Genomic DNA, 24,007 nt, shown 5'->3' on the forward strand with positions numbered 1-24,007 from the left:
GAAAATGATTTTATAGGCAGTTGCTGTACCTTCTAAGTATGCAACTCCTCATTGCATTGGTAATGCAACCAGTAATTTATTCCAGTAGATGCTAAGATATACATTACAACACACAGCATTGTTATTGTTAACTAGAACGATTAAAATAATTTCTATAAATTGAAATAAACAAAATGTGCAATGCACTTTTGTGTGAGTGCCTTCATATTAGAAAGTGCATATATACTGTCTATAGGCGACTCATACAGGTCTAATGTTGTCCATACTTGTGAATGTGTCAGAAGTGCGGGTCGGTCAGGGTGAAAGGCCATGCAGAGGTCATTTGCTTAAAGCATTAATATTGATCTTAAAAGCGGGTTAGAGAGAGGCCGGGGAGTAAGTTCATTTCTGACAGTGTCTTATAAAGAAGCGCGCCTCAGGTGGTTTTGGAGCGAGCGTGAAAGAAAGACAGAGCCCTTCCACTATTTTTGTTCTCACACACAAGAGAGGGCAGGGCAGGTGAGCGGGGGTGTTCGGCGCTTCTCAACGCCCCGGGTGACGAGAGAACACGAAGGTGTGAGAACAAAAAAAAAAGACATTCTGTGCATTTCCTCTCCTGTTCGCCAACTGGCTCTAGGCTGAAGATTTCCCAAACCCTGCCTCTCTCGGTCTCTGGCCTTCTCCTGTCACTCAAAGCGATGTGAAAACTCCTCCCACTGAGGCTCTTCGACGCTCGACACCATGAGAACCTGCATCAGATCAGGTACTTTCTGTCTCGTCACTTTCACCTGCAGTCTGGAGGATGAATTCTTCCGTCTGTATTTACAGCACAGGGTTCCTGCTGGACTAAAATTACCATTAATTTCCTCCACAAAGCAATGAAACATTAATGTTTCAAGCCAGACTGTGATGATATATGCTTGAAGGTGCAAGTCAGTGTATTTCAACTTTAAATTGTTCAATCACCAACTTCAGAATAGCATTTCTGCCATATATAAAAACTCCCATGAAGCATTGCACATGCCATAATTGAGTCTTCTCAATTTTTTTGATCAATTTTTTATAAATATTTTGCAATAATTTTCTTTTATTTGTACAGCCCTTTTGAAAAAGCTGCTTTGAAACAATACACATTGTTTGAAAGCTGCTTTATAGAAAATCATGTTACTGTTTAAAATATCTTCATATCTTCATGCCTTAGTTGCATTTAGCAGGGCGATAACATACTTTACATTTGTATAATGAATAATGAGGTCAATAGTTTTATATTGCACCATGGTTTCTGATTTATGTCATTTAAATGCATGATGAGGAATAGCAGATGTAAAAAATTAATTAAATAAAAAACATTGTACCTTCAATTTAAAGTTGTCTGGTTTTGCACATTCGGCTGGTTGGTTTGGTTCGAGGCTTAAAACTTTTTATGGCAGATTTTTTTGTGTGTAATTTATATGGACAAAAAAAAAAAAAAAAAAAAATGCTTCCAGAACAAATGATGATGAAAAGTGAGTGGTCATCATCATATTTTAACATGCATAAACAACATGTATAGCAAATGCAAGTATTAAAATAATCCAAATATGTACAAAATGTACAGTCAGACATTCATTATCACAAATAAACCCATGTAGTTTCTGACCTCCACATTCAAACAGTGTTTGTCCTTTGAGCTTTAACAGGGCATGTGTCTCCAGTGGAGCTGCGGTCACGCTCCGTGAGTTTATGTGCTGTGTGTGTGTGTGTGTGTGTGTGTGTGTGTGTGTGTGTGTGTGTGTGTGTGTGTGTGTGTGTGTGTGTGTGTGTGTGTGTGTGTGTGTGTGTGTGTGTGTGTGTGTGTGTGTGTGTGTGTGTGTGTGTGTGTGTGTGTGTCCGTCTGTGAGGGGAATATCCTGGAACGCCTGTCAAACCAAATGTAATTAGAACAAGACTGCCATGACCGACACAACTCCAACGCTATTTATGATTTCTTTAAAATCAACTTATCTTATTTTAAGATTTGTCCTTTGTTCTTTGGTTCACCACACATTTCATAAATGACATCAAGACTCACGCAGTGGAAGGTTTAATCTAAGAGCAGCCAAACCTTTCATTTTCATTTATAGAGAGAGGGTAATGTTAACATTCATATAGCCAGACTTGAACATTTCACTGTATCTCATCGAGCACTATCTTGGCAACATCATGGGTGAAAGTTTCCACAAACTGAGTTTCTACAAAATTATATTTATTTGTAATTTTTTATATTTACTTAATATAACTGTATATATATAAATAAATATGAAAAATATATAAAAACATGAAAAAATATGTATAATTTGTTAGGCTATAAATGCTCATCTAAGTATATATGTATATAAAAATAAAATGTAAACTGTAAAAGTAAATATAATAAAAATGTAAATAAATGTAATTTATTATACACAGATCTGAGAATAAAATATTTTTACACTATTCATAAATACTGTATATGTATATATACATGTACAGTAGATTGTAATATTGTGTATATTTCAAAGTGCTTACTTAAATTGATGAAAGAGAGCGATGACAGATTAATATATGGTTTAATTGGACGCACATATTGACATTGAAACTAAATGATTTTCTCCTTCTTTTAAGATTTGATTCATATTGAAGTATTGAGAGGTTGTTCACAAATGGAAGTCCAGGTTACATCCGTTTCCACCAGATGGGTAATCTATTATTAATAATTTCTCAAAGCTGATTGGAATCCAATAACATATCAATAATTCATGCCACTGTGATCAGGCTAACTTAATTACAGGACTAGTTAAAAGGTTTTAAGTGTCCAGGTCTTTCTATTAGTGCGGTCAGGTTATTGATACGCCATAAGGACGGTGTGTCAGAGATCACCGCTAGTCGCTTCAGTATTGATGGAGGCTCAAACGACTGTGACATTTGAGTGAAAAATTTGGTCACTGAAACTCCAAAGTTTGTTCTCCACCATTTCTTCTCTTGGTTTCTATTCAGTTAGGATATAGTGTTTCTTTACCTTTTCAAGTTTCTCCACACTGAAAGGCTTCCTAATGCGCATTAGAATTGATCCAAAACACAAAACTGAGCATTCTGTATAGGAGAATATGAGAGCCTATGAAAGAATACAAGAAATCTCTTTTGATACCTCAACTGATTCTCAGACGGAAATTCGATTTTATCTCCATCTTATCCGATGATTCTCACCTGTTTCATCTGGAGTTTCAGAAGAATTCGTTATGATTTCTCAATCTGTGCTCAGATTTGCCAAGATACCCTGAAATCAAAGGTCAGAGATTTCAGTATGAACTCAAGAATTTCTCATCTAATGATCTGGGCTGCTCTCCACAATTATTTTATAGCTCTATACTCTTACTGCATGCATGATAACTCGACTATTTTGTGTCTATTATTGGTTATTTTCGTGAATTTTACAAGAAATATTTCAGAGCTGATAATCAAAAATCAAATTGATAAACAAGCATTATGATAAATTAAGTCACAATGAAAAAAATTATTCGTTGAAATTAATTCGCATTCAATTGATTTTATCTACATTTAAACAAATGCATTAAGTTGAACTTAATAGTGTTAAGCACACATAGGCTACATATATTTATAACATAAAATAAGTCTACTATAAATATTATAAAAATAGATTACAATTTAAAAACCTATATTTTTACGCACCCACTTAATCATTTATCCGATATTAAAATGGAGTAGCATTACATGTGTGCTGCTGTCACGCCTATTTTTCGATGTATTGAATAACAGCATTCCTGTGAATGTATTGCGAGCTCTTAAAGCACGGTTTACCCGCACGTTTCGGTTGCAGGCCTGCGCTGCTGTTGTGAAGGCAACTGTTGTCTGGCAGCTCTTAAACAGAGACGTGCTAATGCCAGGACCTGCTGTATTGTCTGGTTAACAATGCTTCAGGGCCTGTGGCCATGTGAAACGCCATCTTTCTCAGAGCCCTCCTACCAACACCCAGCTTACAGAGGGCACAAACAAACAGAAACACAAAGCTATTGAGAACAGCCTCTATTCATTTCCTAACAGTCGCCTATGCCCGAGGGGAGGATACAGATACAGAGACGCACACACACACACACACACACACACACACACACACACACACACACACACACACACACACACACACACACGAGAACAAGCTAAATGAAAATACCGTCGTCATTTATTCACCCTCTTACTGTTTCGGTTTCCCCAACTGACAAAAATATGTTCTCAGAACATTTGCTAACATTCCCATTAAAGGGATAGTTCACCCTAAAAAAATGTATTCTGTCATTAAATATTCACGCTCATGTCGTTCCAAACCCGTAAGACTTTTGTTCATCTTCGGAACACAAATGAAGATCTTTTCGATGAAATCTAAAATATTTTTGTTCCTCCATTGACAGCTACGCAACTACCACTTTACACCGCTCGAAACATGTGGATCTCTTTATTAACTTTTTGAAGCGTCAATACAAAAAGAGACTCAATCACTTTATATGATGAACATTTAGGCTTTTATTCACATATAAACATGGATCAGCAAACATAAACAAACAATCATGCTCCGTAACACGAGAATGAACCTCATTGGTTCTTGCTGAAGCTCAAATATAAAAATAATAATAATTCATTACATTTATATAGCACTTTTCTCGGCACTCAAAGCGCTTTACATAGAAGGGGGGATCTCCTCAACCACCACCAATGTGCAGCATCCACCTGGATGATGCGACGGCAGCCATATTGCGCCAGAACGCCCACCACACACCAGCTTACTGGTGGAGAGGAGACAGAGTGATGAAGCCAATCAGTATATGGGGATGAGATGCGTAACACGAGAATGAACCTCATTGGTTCTTGCTGAAGCTCAAATGTGATGCGTAAGATGAGAATGAACCTCATTGGTTCTTGCTGAAGCTCAAATGTGATGCGTAACACGAGAATGAACCTCATTGGTTCTTGCTGAAGCTCAAATGTGATGCGTAACACGAGAATGAACCTCATTGGTTCTTTCTGAAGCTCAAATGTGATACGTAACACGAGAATTAACCTCATTGGTTCTTGCTGAAGCTCAAATGTGATGCGTAACACGAGAATTAACCTCATTGGTTCTTTCTGAAAATCAAATGTGATGCGTAACACGAGAATGAGCCTCATTGGCTCTTTCTAAAACTCAAATGTGATGCGTAACACAAGAATGAGCCTCATTGGTTCTTGCTGAAGCTCAAACGTGATGCCAAACATGAGAACGAACCTCATTGGTTCTTGCTGAAGCTCAAATGTGATGCGTAACACGAGAATGAACCTCATTGGTTCTTGATGAAGCTCAAATGTGATGCGTAACACGAGAATGAGCCTCATTGGTTCTTGCTGAAGCTCAAACGTGATGCGTAACACGAGAACGAACCTCATTGGTTCTTGCTGAAGCTCAAATGTAATGCGTAACACGAGAATGAACCTCATTGGTTCTTGCTGAAGCTCAAATGTGATGCGTAACACGAGAATGAACCTCATTGGTTCTTGCTGAAGCTCAAATGTGATGCGTAACACGAGAATGAACCTCATTGGTTCTTGCTGAAACTCAAATGTGATGCGTAACACGAGAATGAACCTCATTGGTTCTTGCTGAAACTCAAATGTGATGCGTAACACGAGAATGAACCTCATTGGTTCTTGCTGAAGCTCAAATGTGATGCATAACTCGAGAATGAACCTCATTGGTTCTTGCTGAAGCTCAAATGTGATGCGTAACACGAGAATGAACCTGATTGGTTCTTGCTGAAACTCAAATGTGATGCGTAACACGAGAATGAACCTCATTGGTTCTTGCTGAAACTCAAATGGGATGCGTAACACGAGAATGAACCTCATTGGTTCTTGCTGAAGCTCAAATGTGATGCATAACTCGAGAATGAACCTCATTGGTTCTTGCTGAAGCTCAAATGTGATGCGTAACATGAGAATGAACCTCATTGGTTCTTGCTGACGCTCAAATGTGATGCGTAACACGAGAATGAACCTCATTGGTTCTTGCTGAAGCTCACGAGAATGAACCTCATTGGTTCTTGCTGAAGCTCAAACGTGATGCGTAACACGAGAATGAACCTCATTGGTTCTTGCTGAAGCTCAAATGTGATGCGTAACACAAGAATGAACCTCACTGGTTCTTGCTGAAGCTCAAATGTGATGTGTAACACGAGAATGAGCCTCATTGGTTCTTGCTGAAGCTCAAATGTGATGCGTAACACGAGAATGAGCCTCATTGGTTCTTGCAGAAGCTCAAACGTGATGCGTAACACGAGAATGAACCTCATTGGTTCTTGCTGAAGCTCAAACGTGATGCGTAACACGAGACTGAACCTCATTGGTTCTTGCTGAAGCTCAAATGTGATGCGTAACACAAGAATGAACCTCATTGGTTCTTGCTGAAGCTCAAACGTGATGCGTAACACAAGAATGAACCTCATTGGTTCTTGCAGAAGCTCAAATGTGATGCGTAACACGAGAATGAACCTCATTGGTTCTTGCTGAAGCTCAAATGTGATGCGTAACTCGAGAATGAACCTCATTGGTTCTTGCTGAAGCTCAAATGCGATGCGTAACACGAGAATGAGCCTCATTGGTTCTTTCTGAAGCTCAAGCGTGATGCGTAACACGAGAATGAACCTCATTGGTTCTTGCTGAAACTCAAATGTGATGCGTAACACGAGAATGAACCTAATAGGTTCTTGCTGAAGCTCAAATGTGATGCATAACACGAGACTGAACCTCATTGGTTCTTGCTGAAGTTCAAATGTGATGCGTAACACGAGAATGGGTTCTTTCTGAAGCTCAAATGTGATGCGTAACACGAGAATGAACCTCATTGGTTCTTGCTGAAGCTCAAACGTGATGCGTAACACGAGACTGAACCTCATTGGTTCTTGCCGAAACTCAAACGTGATGCGTAGCATGAGAATTAACCTCATTGGTTCTTGCTGAAGCTCAAATGTGAAGCGTAACACGAAAATGAACCTCATTGGTTCTTTCTGAAGCTCAAGCGTGATGCGTAACACGAGAATGAACCTCATTGGTTCTTGCTGAAACTCAAATGTGATGCGTAACACGAGAATGAACCTCATTGGTTCTTGCTGAAGCTCAAATGTGATGCGTAACACGAGAATTAACCTCATTGGTTCTTTCTGAAACTCAAATGTGATGTGTAACACGAGAATGAGCCTCATTGGCTCTTTCTGAAACTCAAATGTGATGCGTAACACAAGAATGAGCCTCATTGGTTCTTGCTGAAGCTCAAACGTGATGCCTAAAATGAGAATGAACCTCATTGGTTCTTGATGAAGCTCAAATGTGATGCGTAACACGAGAATGAGCCTCATTGGTTCTTGCTGAAGCTCAAACGTGATGCGTAACACGAGAACGAACCTCATTGGTTCTTGCTGAAGCTCAAATGTAATGCGTAACACGAGAATGAACCTCATTGGTTCTTGCTGAAGCTCAAATGTGATGCGTAACACGAGAATGAAACTGATTGGTTCTTGCTGAAACTCAAATGTGATGCATAACACGAGAATGAACCTCATTGGTTCTTGCTGAAACTCAAATGTGATGCGTAACACGAGAATGAACCTCATTGGTTCTTGCTGAAGCTCAAATGTGATGCATAAATCGAGAATGAACCTCATTGGTTCTTGCTGAAGCTCAAATGTGATGCGTAACACGAGAATGAACCTGATTGGTTCTTGCTGAAACTCAAATGTGATGCGTAACACGAGAATGAACCTCATTGGTTCTTGCTGAAACTCAAATGGGATGCGAAACACGAGAATGAACCTCATTGGTTCTTGCTGAAGCTCAAATGTGATGCATAACTCGAGAATGAACCTCATTGGTTCTTGCTGAAGCTCAAATGTGATGCGTAACATGAGAATGAACCTCATTGGTTCTTGCTGACGCTCAAACGTGATGTGTAACACGAGAATGAACCTCATTGGTTCTTGCTGAAGCTCACGAGAATAAACCTCATTGGTTCTTGCTGAAGCTCAAATGTGATGCGTAATACGAGAATGAACCTCATTGGTTCTTGCTGAAGCTCAAACGTGATGCATAACACGAGAATGAACCTCATTGGTTCTTGCTGAAGCTCAAATGTGATGCGTAACACGAGAATGAACCTCACTGGTTCTTGCTGAAGCTCAAATGTGATGCGTAACACGAGAATGAGCCTCATTGGTTCCTGCTGAAGCTCAAATGTGATGCGTAACATGAGAATGAGCCTCATTGGTTCTTGCAGAAGCTCAAACGTGATGCGTAACACGAGAATGAGCCTCATTGGTTCTTGCAGAAGCTCAAACGTAATGCGTAACACGAGAATGAACCTCATTGGTTCTTGCTGAAGCTCAAATGTGATGTGTAACACAAGAATGAACCTCATTGGTTCTTGCTGAAGCTCAAACGTGATGCGTAACACAAGAATGAACCTCATTGGTTCTTGCAGAAGCTCAAATGTGATGCGTAACACGAGAATTAACCTCATTGGTTCTTGCTGAAGCTCAAATGTGATGCGTAACTCGAGAATGAACCTCATTGGTTCTTGCTGAAGCTCAAATGTGATGCGTAACACGAGAATGAACCTCATGAACATAAACAAGCTTGAGCTTCCATTTGCCACAACTGATGTGTGCATTGATGAATGTTTATATGTGAATAAAAGCCTAAATTCAATCTGTTCATCATTTAAAGCGATCGAGACTCTTCAGAAAGTTTGGACTAAACCGCTCAATTCATATGGATCAGTTTTACAATCTCTTTATGAAGTTCTTGAACCGTTGAAGTGGTAGTTTAGTAGCTGTCAATGGAGGGGGTGAACGTGATTTACCAAGTACCACATGTTCCTGGATCAACATCTTTGTTGATCCTGGAACAACTTTACAATCAACCAATCAGATTTGAGGGACAAGTTTACAGTTTATGTCAAGTTTAGGCTTAGAACCAGGGTGAGGTGCTTCAACATCAGTGTTATTCACCTATCATTTCCCTCTGATTTTAGGGAAAAGTTATGGGTAGGGTTAGGTTTAGGGGTAGGGATAGGGATAGGGAAAGGACTAAATTTTGGGACAGGAATGTTATTCCAGGATCAATAAAATATGTTGATCCTGGAACATGTCTTACTTGGCAAAATCACGGTGACCCAATGGAGGGACAGAAAACTCTCAGATTTCATCAAAAAGATCCAAAGATTAATTAAAGTCTTACGGGTTTTGAAAAACATGAGGGTGAGTAATTAATGACAGAATTAAAATTTTTGGGTGAACTATCCCTTTAATTCTGAATGTTCTCTGAATGTTCAAAATGTCCAGTATTTTTAGTTATGCGAATGTTAAGAGAACATTCCATTTGAGAACATTCCATTATGAGAATGTTACTTTTGATTGTTCTCTGAACATTCTGAAACATTTAAAAACCTTTAGACGATTCCTTTATTTGTTCCTTCATTTTCATGCTAACGTTTTGAGAATAAAGACCAGATATCTCTGAAGAGATGTTCTATTAATGTAACTGGACAATTGTTTGTTCATATTTTTGAATGTTCTCTGAACATTATGAAACATGTTAGACGAACGTTCAACTAAACAATGTAGCCTATAATGTTAACGTTTTGAAGTAAAGAAGTTCACAACTTGTTGCCAAAGCTCTAAGAATGTTCCCTGTTAGCTGGGTCTGTGTTCTTCAGGACACAAAGTTATACAATGATACATTGACATAATGGTGAGAAAATGATAACAGAAATGTTCATTTTTGGGTGAACTATACCTAAAACAAATAAAAAGGGGTATTAAAACACATACATTCATGTACGTACATACTGTAGATATCAAACAGGGACAAATGTGACAGAGGATGTGTTTTGCTGAACCTACACACATACACACACTCACACATTCAGTCATGTTGCATGAAACTTCATAATATCCCGCAGCATAATGGAGACAGTGAAACGCGCATTAGTCACGGCTGCTCCTTTAAGAGCAGGATATAAAAAAAAATCCCCCAGTACATGAGCCTCGGGGTCAGGTGCATTTTTGACTGCCGTGGGAACCACAAAATGAAATGTGTGAATGTATCTGTCTCACCTCTGGGGCTGGGCCGGGGAAAAGAGATGAGACGCGCTGTGAAAGACACACACTTGCACTTTCACACAGTCCTGATCTGTCGTAAAGCGTTCAGACTGCTCGTGGCCCGGGTTAATAATAAATCATCTGGGGGCTGTTAATTTCAACAGGCCAGAACAGGTGCCAATCAAACGCTTTCGCCAAGAAAACCATGGGAATATCAGTTCAGAATATCAAACATCTTCAGACTGAGATAACAGAACACATTATTGAATTGGTCATATATGTTTATAAATAGATAAGCAAAATACTTCTAGAAAGTTGCCATGGCCTACACCCAGTGTGATACTCTCTCCAAAACTATATGATCGTGCACGCAGTTATCAAACACTCAAACTACTGAGAGAGATTACATTGAACATTTGTGCTTTAAAATAATTAGTTTCTCACACTGCAGGTTCATTTAACATTTAGTGAAGATAAAAAAGATTATTAAAAATGGTGGAAATATCAAAGAAATGGTGGCAGTTACATTACTTTATTCATGCAAGTTTAATCTATAATCTCACGGGGATGAGCCCTAAAACTACTGAAAAATATATACAATGTACTCATATTTTGGCAATGTAAAGCTAGTATTCACCATGCCAGATAAGCCAATTAATTTTAAATGTGACAAACCACAAAGGTAAAGACTGACTTCTGACACTGATTAAGGTTTTAATTTTCAGTAATGCTTTATGTCTGCGTCACTACTGAAAAAAACAGGTATCTATTCAATATCTGTTGTGGGTGTGCTTGTTTTTGGGATGTTTCACTGGTTCCAGAATGGCATTTTTCACATTGACAAGACAAGACTGAATACGAGTTCATGGGATAATAGTGCTGTGTTTGTATCAAATGGCAAGGCATTGTATCTTCCTGCAAGGCACTCTTGAATCAGTGCATATTTGACGGATCATACTTGGAAACGGTTCTTCATTAGTTTTTAAGCCTACATACCGGCACAAAGATTAGTACAAACCTTTCATTCAGATTCCTGAGGAAAAAAACTAATTTCTTAAACCCTTATAGGACTATTTTAAACTCTGAGTTAAGAAATGTTTCATTACATTTACGGATTTGGCAGACGCTTTTATCCAAAGCGACTTACATTGCATTATCCTATACATTTATACATAGGTATGTGCAATCCCCTGGGATCGAACCCACAACCTTGCGTTGTTAACGCAATGCTCTTACCACTGAGCTACAGGAAAGCTGGTAGCACTGGTAGGTTACACTTTATTTCGATGGTCCACTTAAAGTGCCTTCAAACGCACAGCATTATTCAATGTGTTGATGTAATTGACACTGAAACAGGAAGAGGGGGGCGGGGCATATTTAACAGCTCCTCCCCTTTTTACAATAGCCAATAGCGTTTCGATCATATATCACAGCTCGGCTAGAGCCGTTGAGCTCGGTGAAGTCGCAGTTTCCTCCTAATCTCTAGCCGTTTCTCCTCCTAATCTCCTCCATATCGCTTTCATATACAGCATTCTGTGCAGAATAAAAAATGGTCTGTGGCGACGCGATCATATGATTAACTCTGCTGTGCTGTCATGTCTCCGGACTGGAGCTGTGGCGGTTCACGTGACACTAACATGTTACCAGACTTCATTCGAACCAATCGAAAGCTTATTTACACTGTCTGAATCGTTCCCTATATAGTGCACAATGTGCCATTCACCATGCAGAAAATAGTAAATGTGTGAACAAGTGACTGATTTTAGCCTCAGCTTCAGCGTCTATTTATAGTGTAGGGCCGGAATTGGATTGGACAGAAAATTTGGCGAGAAGCTAGAGTTCAGAGTGATGTCATCAAAATCATTGACCCATGCAAATTGTGTCATTGTTTTGGAGCACTCTAGCTTATAGATAACAGTGAGGCTAACATATTCATAAAAGCCAAAAAACTTCATGGGGACTTTAAAGCGTGTGTAAGCGATTTCTGAGAAACAATGTTGAAAGTGGATCTGACCGAGCACCAAAACACACTTGTAGCCAATCAGCAGTGAGGGGCATACACACTCACAATGGGGGAGGTGCCTGTGTGTTTGTGAATTTGGGGGCGGAGTTATCAAGATGTGTGTTTGTTTTGGTGATTTCGAATATCAACAGCGTTTCTCAGAAATCGTACCCTTAAGACGTTCTACTAACTGTGCAACATGTCAGACTAACTCTCATTAGAGTATTAGTAGACTAGTAGGGTTCGGGTTTGTAGAATAAGCTGATACTGTAGGTAGTTGCAAATGTAGTTACAGTCGGTAGAATGTCTGTTAGGGAGCATCAAAATAAAGTATTAGCGGATATTAAGCAGACAGTCTACTAATTATATAATGACTGCTAGTTGACATGTAGTTGCAAAGGTTATTATAGCTAGTAGAATGTCTAAAATGGACCATCGAAATGATGTATTCCCCATTGGTATTTTTCAAGCCCTTCTTCAGAGAATCAGCAGTGAAAACCTTAAATGTGACACTTAAATGTCTAGGAACAGAAAACCACTAAACTAAACTATGCTAACCTCATTAAACATTTATGCACTTTGTACAGTTGCAAAAACATGCACACTGTGATTATTTTAGCTTGCATTTAAAGGAAATAGGAGAAGAAAAAAACTTTGTTTGTCTAATCAATGTTGTTAATAACCTTCTATTCTATATCTATTTATTACAACAAAAAAATCCCACATGTACTGTGCTGGACTAACTGGGACTGGTCACAGCACTGGTTGCCCCATTGTTGGTTTGATTGCTTATTGCTCTCCTCATATGCAAGTCGCTTTGGATAAAAGCATCTGCTAAATCATTAAATGTAAATTTAAATGTAATATTATAAACATGCAAATAAGAACATTAACCCAGGGTTTAGAAATATACAGTGTTAAATCTCAAATCCTGACTGACCAGATGATTCGAAAGTCAAGAAGTTGCAAAAAAAAATGAGACAACCCCCTGTATTTGAGTGTGTAGACGGCAGTGGAAGTAAACTGGCGGTGATTTTAAGGGGTTTTGTTGTGGCGGTATGTAGTGGAGGTGGGCCCGTCGGGTCAGCGAGGTCTCCAGAGAGATCACTTCTATCTGAACTTTTATCGGCTGAAACATCTGTTGTAATTTCTGTCAAATGAAACTTTTATTACCTGATCATTAAAGTCCTGGCGATGGAAAAAACAGATGTCCGCGCTGCTCTTACGACCGCTGTTTTTTATGGTGTTGGTGAAAATTGAACCAAAGGGAGGCCTCCCCCCCCCCACCTCCATTATAAAATTAAGGGGGAAATGATTTCCACATTCCACGGACAAGAGGGGCACTAGTGGGGCGCTGTGAGAGAGGAGCAACCTGTGTGTGTGGGGATAGAGGACTAGCACACACACTGCAGAGAGAGAGAGAGAGAGAGAGAGAGAGAGAGAGAGAGAGAGAGAGAGTTTATTAGTTCAGAAGAATGGCCTGCTGTGAAGGGCTCTACTGTGTTTATTAGTGCCGCTCCGAGACTCAAGTACATTAAAGGAGTTGTTCTTTATGACATTTACTTCAGTCATGTGAAAAAGCTGCCACCACATTGATAGGGTGTTGTGTGGTTTCTGAGGCACTCTGGCCTGTTTACATCTGGTATTAAGAAGCGTTTTGGTCGATCGGATCACATGGACGACGCTAAATAAAGGTGTAAACGGGGTCTAAAACGTTTTGAGCTTGTCCACTTTCGACCACTGGAACGCATTCGACCGGATTGCTATCGTAGTGTAAACGTTCATGTGGTCGAATGCGTTCAAACAGCCACAAAAGACCACATGCTCTCCACCTTACTGACTTAATGCGTAAACATTATGAGAAGAGCGCTAGCCCGACGGGATTTAAACTGTCGGCTGAAGACCCAAGTTTGGTTTGAAGAAGACAAACGTACCAGCACGATGTTCTCTCACCATTCCTGATTTCTAACACACACACACTCACAGCGTTCGGCTGGTCTTGCGTCTGTCAGTGCAGAAACTAAAGCTGATGCTCTCCGTGTGTTTTTCTGTCGTCTCCGGGTGAGTTCATATGTAAATATGGCGAGCATATTTTGTCAATTAGATCGAAATATCTAAAAAAAAACACATTAATTTACCCGTCCCTCAAATAAATCCAGACAGAAGTGGTTGAAAGTGGACAAAAAAGACCAAACAATAAAACACCATGTTTGTGTCTCCCTCGTCTACTTGTGATCCAATTGACCAAAACGCATCGTAGGAGTAAAGTCCAATCGACCAAAACGCATCTTAATAGCAGGAGTAAACAGGGCCTCTGAGTGTTTTTAGCATGTTGCTAATGTGTTTGCCACGCAATTGCTGTTCTAAATCTTTTTTGGAGTGTTTCTAGGGCGTTTCCAGGCAGTTACCAATGTTTTCTTGGTGCTACAGTCTAGTTGCCTTAAAAGTCAAGAGTCCTCAAGACGAAAACCCTCTGAAGAAGAGGTGAAAACAGTCACAGATTAGTAAAGTAACAACACACCTCTCATCAACAAGACACATGATTTGAGGAATCGTTCAAACGCTACAGAACGTCTCACACTCTGCAGTTTACTGAGCGTTTGAGGTTTCATCAGAGTATGCTCAATAATAAATGTGATACTCAGCTTTTAACCTAAATATATTCACTACTGCTTCTGGGTTTTAATATTAGTGTTGGCATGAACTGAATGCAGACTTAAATAGAAACGGACTTCATCTCTTTTGGGGAATATTTACATGATGTTTTGGAAATGGGTTCTAGTTCTTTGCTCATGAGGAATGGGAGACAGAAGTGAACTGGTGAATTGGGAGGAAACTCTCCCTGATCTCTTGCTGTTCGCAGCGTGTTTGACCGGCTCAACAAACTCCAAGAGAGAAATAAAGATAAAGACAATGGCTGCTTTTATTTTCTTCTTTAGCCACACATTCCACAGAAAGCATGGAGATCGGCCACCCTCCGCGCAAAAAAAATGAATCATGGGCAGACAAATTTGTGTCTGGGTTGCGTTACTTAACTACAGTCATAGGTAAGGTTACCGGATTTTTCCTCATCTATGCTCTCGTTCAACTTTATTCAGACTCTATCTACCTTTCTGTCTTGGCAGCCAGACTGTTGCCATCTCTGGAAATAAATCACTCACACACACACACACACACACACACACACACTGTGTATCACTTCTGAATCACTTCTCATTGTAACAAAATGATGGTAATGTTTCTTTTAAATTTACAGTAATAGTGTGAACTTGATTTGACCCACAGATACAACAATGTGATTTTAAAGGTGATTTCTGTCTTTGATTGAATTATATTACACCGGGGCTCGTTGTCACACTTTTTATGCCACTTTATTTATGAAACTCAGTTTACATTTACATTTATTCATTTAGCTGACACTTTTATCCAAAGCGACTTACAATTGCTATATATGTCAGAGGTCGCACGGCTCTGGAGCAACTAGGGGTTAAGTGTCTTGCTCAGGGACACATTGGTGTCTCACAGTGGATTCGAACCCAGGTCTCTCACACCAAAGGCATGTGTCTTATCCATTGCGCCACCACCACCCCAGTTCCTGTATAGATACAAACCTTACAGTTTAAACTGCAAAAAGCTGCATTATAAAAAGATCACGATTTACAAACTAGAAAGCTAAGCTTATAAAGCTACTAATAGTGAAAACCAGCATTTGTCTAATAGACCTTATGTAGCTCCGCCCCTTTTCCGCGCGGCGCTCGTTGTCTTTTGACTTCCGGTCTGTATTTTCACAGCGATCTTGCGTATTTATGAATGAACGGCTCGTTTTAAAATCTTCCCGGTCTACTGACATTTGTTAAGACATCTGCTTTTAACAATACAATCCTCATGATAACTTTCGTTAACTTTACATTAAGTGAATCCACTTAAAAAGCTAATTACTCCTGGACAGCGATGCCATAGAGATATACAGAGCGACCGCAAAAACGGAAGTTCAAAGACAATATTCTAAAGATGGCGGCGCCCTCGTTTCTCTGGCGCATAAGGCCTATAAGATGTTTGATTTAAAGTTTCTGTGGTTGCTGACAAATGTGACAACTTCATGTGTGACAACTAGCCCCGGTCTTCTCTTTTGTGTTTTGAGATGCTTCTTTCAAACATTAGTTTTGTTAACTGTTGAGTGATAAAACCTATTTGACACATATAGCCTACAGCTTTAAGGCATTTTCAAAATCACACACTAATCATTTATCAGATTATTTGCAAGCCTTGTAAACTATTAGTTCACAAATCTGGAATGTAGTGGGAAACTATACCAAAAAAAAGGTAAATGTCATTAACATAACCGGCATGACCTGTCCTGAATATTTTGTTCCTTCCCATAATGTTCACCTAACACAATAACTGCAACAAAGAACACAAGTCATTATAGATTTTTTTTTTCCAACTTCCTTAAAGAGACAGGACATTTATATGTAGTTGCCTAAATAGTTAAACAATTGTACTTACACTTAATTTTGTGACAGTATAGTTAATAAACAATATATTTTTAATGAGGGTGACCAAAAAATCTAATTTGTTATGTTATATATACATTTAAGTACATACTTATGAACACTTGAGTACGGAATGGATTTAAAAACACACCACTACTCCTCCAATGCCAATCAAAATGTAATGTACATGTACACTGTCATACCTGGGGAAATTTCTAAGGATATGATTTATTTATTTATGATTGAGATGATTTATCCTTCTCCTTTAACCGCTTCTGATATGAAAAAATCTTTGATATCCAGGGGAAACTTGCTTTACACTGTAAAGAGGAACTCAACTAAAGAAAAACAGATGTCAGCATGTTTATCCAGTTATTATTTAGTATTGGATAAAATGCATGCATTGTATTTGACTCCACTTTGTAACACCACTAATTTGTGCAGTCATATACATTACCTGAAATGCACAATGAACACTGCCATCATTATAAAGGACTAAATTATCAACTTTTAAATGTGATCATCTGCAACTTTCTTTGGAACTCACATGAATGAACGTTCTGACATATATGGAGTTTATATCTCCTAAACATACATTTGTTTTTCCTATCATGGACCTTCCATTGATATCTATTGATATCTATTGGTTTTATACATAAATATCTAATAATATTTTCTTTCCAGTACACTTCAACACAAACCTTTCTGTATTTTTACTTTTTTTTTTTTTTACGGCGTGATTTAAGTAGCCTATGTTTATTAAGCTGTGGTTTGTTGTAGATTCTGATTCACTTTTTGCATTTAAAAAACAAAAGGCTTTATTATAAGTCATTCAAAATGTTATTTTACGTCTGTTTTCCACGTTTCTCTATATTTGTGAGGTTGTAAAGTACATTTAAATAAAATAGCGCGCGCACACAGACACACACACACAGAGAGAGAGAGAGAGAGAGAGAGAGAGAGAGAGAGATGGTCTACACGCGTGTGTTGAGGACATGAGCAGGAGGAGGAGGAACTTCAGGTCGCTCATTTATTGAACGTTTCTTCACATTAGTGCACTTGAGTGCGCCACACACGCAGGGAGCGAGACACACACCGCAGAGCTCTCGATCACACACACACACGCGATCGTAACCGGCTGATTTGAGACTGAAAGCTCCGAGTGTAACAGCGTCGGGATGCGTCATTATATCCGTGTGTTTGCGCGTTGATCAACACACTTCACGCAGGATGGAGAGGAAACTTTGCTGAACTTATACAGCTGATTTTTCTTTTGCTTTGCTCCAGATATGGTGAGTGCATCATTTACTTACTGATATTGTCTTTGTATTTCTGACGATAACAAACCGATAATATGTCCTGTCTGTGTAATAGACACATGCCTACTATCGGTTATCAGAAAATCTCATAAAACGAAGAGAAAAAGCAGGATCGCTTGAGGACGCGTTTGTTAACTTAACATAAATATCCAGATATCCGATCAAACGCGGATTTAAAAATAAAAGGTTACAGTCATATGTCTTAGGAGAACAAGTTTTCCCCTTTATTGTGCTTTAAAGGAAACCAAAACACTGATCTGAATAATGAAACATCATAAATGTATCTAGAACCATAGAGCAACTCACGATCCCAATAACCATATTTTTAAGAGTGCAGCTACAGACAAAAATAATACAGGGCTAGATTTAGTGTAGTGTATGCAGTGTACAATACACTAAATTTGTCATAATTCATATTCTTATTTTTATTCATATTTTATAGTTTCGCATACAGTAATGATAATGATAATTTAGATAATGATTGTTTGATTTGAGTTGACATGAATACATTAACGGTGTCCCACACACTTAAAAATGAAGACTAGGCTCTTAAATGGTTTTTAGTTTCAGAACTTTCTGCCATAACAAAAACTATATTTCAGTTGTTATATGGCGATCAGCATCTAAACACAGAATAATAATCTCGATATACAAACAAAACCCTTTACACAAACACCATTTAGTGCTATAATCTGAGTATAATAAAGATGAGTTTGTTGGTCATTCAGATGTTAAGCATGTGAAGGCATAAGTGCTTCAAATCAGATATGGTTCTATTGGTAATTTGTAAGCACCTCTGTTTTTATAATGAAACACACAAAAATAATGGTGGATAACAAAAACACATCCCTATCCTATGAAGCAGATTTATAATACCACCAAATATTGTCATCTGAGACACTTTCCCCATCAAAAACTGATTAATACTGGTATCTGGTAAAATAAATATAAAAGTGTAATGACTATTGTTCATATTTTTGTACATGATTTGAATTGATTGTCTTGCTGTGAAATGCTGCTTCAGTTTAACTATGGCATTCATAACGCAGGACAGTTTCTGAAGGAAAAAGACTCCCTCTATTATTAAAGACCAAAGAAACTTGAGTGCTTTTCAGAACCATCTTCTTAATAGTGTAGAAGGCTCTTGACTTCGATTTTCATATCTAAACATCTGTGTAATTCTTCATTTAATTTATCCACATCATTTAAACACTGAGTAGTCTTAGTTTGTGCATACGTGTCCATTAATGCGAGCAGAAATGTGGCTGTTTGAAATAAAACAATGGCGGATGTCACGTCACGCTCGACGGCTACTCTGAAATGGTGATGTTTAAAGACGGGAAGCTAATAAGATAATTTTAGGGTGCCTTGCTAAGCGTTTTTCAAAGAGAAGCATTCATCATCATCAGAAGCTCTCACAACCCCCTGCTCAATACATTTTCACGAGAACGCTGGTCACTATTGCTCAATTCCAAATGATTATCCATCCAGATCTGCAGTGCTAACGTTAAAGCGACCCTGTATCGGATTCTGAGATCCAAAACCTGATGTGATTCTGATCCTAAACTTTCTCAACTGTAATGATTCCACCGCCGCCATGACTTTGCAACACCACAAAACAAATCCAAGAAATATTGACTCATGCACGGCAACTCTGTGGATTCTGTTTTTCTAACATGACTACGATAAACTGAATAATATTTCTCATTATGAAACATACCGTATGCACAGAATGAAACTATTTTTGTCTTTGGTAACTTATATTGTGAATATGATGAACACTCACTGTCTAACACTGCTGTTTCTTAGACATAAAAATTAAAAGAACAAAATAGCATTTCATTATTAAATTATTTCTATTAAATTTGGTGACTCTCTAATCTGTTCACACTTGATTCCTCTTTAAAAGAACCAAACTCAAACCTATCCAAAAATGGACCGAGTGAAAATGAACCCCATTCGATGCTTTGAACATGGAGTCAGATCTCGTATTCTCAGTCTCTCGATGTGCATTTGGAGGACATGCGTGCCATAGACGACATGAAGAACGCAGCACATGCTAATATGTTTATTAATTAAAACCCATCTTTTAGCGTTTTAATAATAACGCTCGGTTGAATTAGTTTGAAACCACTCATTCTTTTTTTCAACACCAATACCGTTGGAAAAACGTTGGACGCGCGCATCAAAGGTCACGTGCACAGGGGCAAGTTTGATTTAACGCTCTCGTTTTCACTGTATAATAACACCAGGTCTCATTCTGAGCCCGTCATGGTTCTGATTAGTAACTCTAATAAATTGTGAATAAGCTGGTCGAAAGCGAGGCCTGAGTTCCCCATCCTGAGCACCCCCTCCTAAGAAAACACAAATTAATTCCTAAAGTCCTCTGTAGCCAAAGGTTTCTGGAATGATAAATATTTTCATAGGAAGCAAGGCTCTTCCTGAGTTTATCGGCGCTCGTTTCATTACGGGCCGGCCGGCGTTAACCCCTCGGTTTGGAGGCCTTGAACTCTGCTTCTGCTTTGAATTGTCAACCGATCCTCCGCTTCCAGATGGAAGATAACCTCGGTCGTAATGAGCAAAATATTTAGCTAGCGCCCACAGAGGTGTTCCCGGAGTCTCGTGAGTCTTGTGCAGCTGAATGTGATCGGCAGTGAAAAGCCGCTGTCGCAGTTAACACTTTGCCACATCATCACAGCCGCAACTGTGGCTCTGAGGACATTTGTTCACTCTCTGGATAAAGAGCAAAACCTTTAATGCAAATATAGGAAAAGCAGCAGGATTAAACAGTGCAACAATCTTAATACAACTCAAGCATTTCTAATTTTGTCGCTCTTACTCGGAATTAGAAAAATATTGCTAGATTTCTAGTCAGACTTTTCCTGAAATGTATACAGGAAGGCTTTAGTCGAAGAGTTACGGTCTGGGGCCCGACTTCACATACACCCTCGCCTCGCTTTGATCAGAACCAACCGTCTTTGATTACAACCAAACCTCCTTTTGTAAAGCTAAGAAACTTGTTGTGGTCAAATGTTGAATGTTTGAGGGTGATTCGCGTTACTCCTGAAGGTTTAATCACTGTCTGTTCATCATATTTGGCTTTTCACAGTGAAGGAGAACATGGAAATATCAGAGAATTTTAGAATTGTGATGAAAAAAAAAGTAAATAATATAGTAAGAAATATTTTAAATGTTTGTTTTGCTGTGAAATATTTAATCAGAAATCTCTCTGTGAACTCGTGATTGTTTTTTTAATGTGTCGTCTAGTATTAATGAACAACAAGAAAAAGTTACAGAAATTCATTGGTCAAAAGGTGCAGGAAACATGGAGGATTTTTGCATTGTCTGAAGTAAACGTGATCAATGCTGACTAGTGCAAAACCACTGCCATGATGCTGGGTGTTGCTATGAAGCTGATATCATCTGGGTGGTTGCTAGGTGGTTGTGAAATGAGCTCAAGTGAAAAGTGTCTGATATTCTGGTATGTACTCGGGGATATTCATCAATGTGGGATTCCGCATCATTCAGTTATCATTAACCAAAATTATAAGCAATGGTAATAATGACAAATGACAATTGTGTGCATGGAGAGATTTTGCATGATAATGTGAGTAGGAAGCAACACAGTTTTGCAGTTCCCTTTCAATCCGACACACAAAGACACACAGACAAACACACACACACACACACACACACACACACACACACACACACACACACACACACACACACACACACACACACACACAGACACACACACACACACACACACAGAGACACACACACACATAGAGACACACACGGTCATCCAAACCCCTCCTTTTCCCTACAGTCTCATTCTTTCACCAAACAGCAGCTGGTTCTTCAGCTATTGCCAACCTTTAGTCCTTATCTTATATCTTAGAGAGACACACACACACACACACACACACACACACACACACACACACACACACACACACACACACACACACACACACACTTGCTGGCAGACATGAGCGTCACATGTATCACTGTCATGGAGTCATAAAGCAAAGTGTGTGTGTGTGTGTGTGTGTGTGTGTGTACAAAACTATATTTTGGGGACAAATTTGTACCCAGAAGTGACCAAAACCTGACAAAATCTCTCTCTCAAAAAAACAAACCTTTAGGGACTGTAAAACTGGTATAAAAAATAAAGTAATTAAAGGCTGTTCTAAAAATGTAAAAATGCAGAAAGTTTTGTGTGATGGGTGTTAGTGTAAGGGGATAAAATATACAGTTTGTACAGTATAAAAACCATTACATCTATGGAATGTCCCCATGACAGCTGTGTGTGTGTGTGTGTGTGTGTGTGTGTGTGTGTGTGAGTGTGTACGTGCGTGTACGTGCGTGTGTGTGTGTATGCGTGTGTGTGTGTGTGTGTGTGTGTGTGTGTGTGTGTGTGTGTGTGTGTGTGTGTGTGTGTGTACGTGCGTGTACGTCGTGCGTGTGTGTGTGTATGCGTGTGTGTGTGTGTACGTGCGTGTGTGTGTGTGTGTGTGTGCGCGCGTGCGTGCGCGTGTGTGTGTGCGTGCGTGCGTGTGTGTGTTCCAGCTGCTGTAATCCAGTGAATTAAATACTTGCAAATGAAAGGTGCTTAATATGGAACTTGATGGATGCAAACCAAAAAATAGCGTTATTCATCCAACAAATGAAGGCTGATATGAAAATAACATCATTACAGTGCTGACTGTCTGATGGCACCCAAGTAGAACTTGGACGTTTCTACCATCGCTCCACACACACACTGTTACGCCTTTCAGCCCTAATATAAATAATGCTTACATTGAGATTTCTTTTTTAATAACACTAATTGTATCAACGGCTCAACCAGTTGACAGGCTAGAACAACACAACTCAACGCCACAGTCTCACCAGTGAGTAACACGACATCAATCAACATGCGAATGAGAGATTTTCTTTCTCATAATCAATTTCCAAAGGTGGCGACTGAAAAACTTGGATCGTACACAATCTAAACAAATTAGGGTGTCTTGAATAAGCTGAACCGTTCCTCCTCTCTGCCTGTCGGGCGCGTTTACACACGCTAACAGCCCTCGGGCCAAAGAAGCAGGACATTTTTCAACAGGTTTCTTTGATGAAGTCATAAATCATTCACTGAGTGTCCACAACAATGTAAGTTGTGAGTGTTAGCATATGCAGCTTACCGTGTCTCAAAGGTTAAAAGTTCAAGATTACTAACTGAATAAACTACTTATTGTTCCTGGGTTGTGCTTTCATTGTGTAGATGGTGCAAGGCTGATTTTCAAGTCTTGAGGATATTAAATCCAAGTCAAACTCAATTTCAAAGGAATATTCTTGGATAAATACAACTTAAGCTCCATTGAATAGCATATACTTAGGGTTAGAGATTTGAACAAAGCCCTAAACTAAAGTATAACATTTTGTCATAACTCATCCTGAAGCTTGCATGCTACGTACAGTACTTCAGGTGTGCGGTTACTTTTCTAAGCATTCAAGCTGATGACTGGATGATAAAACTAGCTTCTGAATATCATTAGAGACTTGAGCTAATAAGCAACAAAAAAAACGTAGCAACTGCATAGCAAAACCCTGGCATCAACACTCACGATTTCTTCCGAAAAAATCTAGCTTCCACACTGAATGAAAACCATGTTTGCAAGCCTAAAATAATAAAATATGATTATACCCTTGTGAAGAAGAACACTTTAGCTATATGTTTAAAATAAGTAATAATATACATTAAAAGAGCAAACTGAATGTAATGTTTTCAGATACTTAAATACATGTTATTTTAATTAAATAAAATTGCATTATAATTTAAATTTCTATTAAATGCAATTAGTGCTTTTTTTGACACACTTAATTAGTACATCTTTATATGTAAATTCATTATTACTTCTATTGTCTTTTTTAATATGCTTAAAGTATACTGCTTAAAGCATTTTCGGTACATTTAAATATACTTTAATGTCATACTAATGAAACTTTTATGTCATGCATTTAAATATATCTGTATGATGAATGATGAAGTTGCAATTTAGTGCATTTAAAATGTGCTTTTAAACTTTACATGTT

The 24,007-nt window shown here is 38.7% G+C and overlaps 1 protein-coding gene across 4 annotated transcripts in view; it reads left to right on the plus strand.

Moving 5' to 3' along the window:
* eya2 (EYA transcriptional coactivator and phosphatase 2) overlaps positions 1–24,007 on the plus strand; it is a 79,109-nt gene that overhangs the window by 17,313 nt on the left and 37,789 nt on the right. For 2 of the 4 annotated variants that reach the window (XM_082136445.1, XM_082136444.1), the window contains exon 1: positions 17,613–17,899. The gene's annotated coding sequence lies outside the window, so the exon portion shown is untranslated. Of the gene's footprint in view, positions 1–17,612; positions 17,900–24,007 lie in introns of those variants that run through there. The other 2 variants (XM_082136443.1, XM_082136442.1) reach the window with 2 other exon arrangements.

Source organism: Leuciscus leuciscus (assembly GCF_965113295.1).
Source record: "Leuciscus leuciscus genome assembly, chromosome: 14".
Taxonomy (NCBI): Eukaryota; Metazoa; Chordata; class Actinopteri; order Cypriniformes; family Leuciscidae; genus Leuciscus; species Leuciscus leuciscus.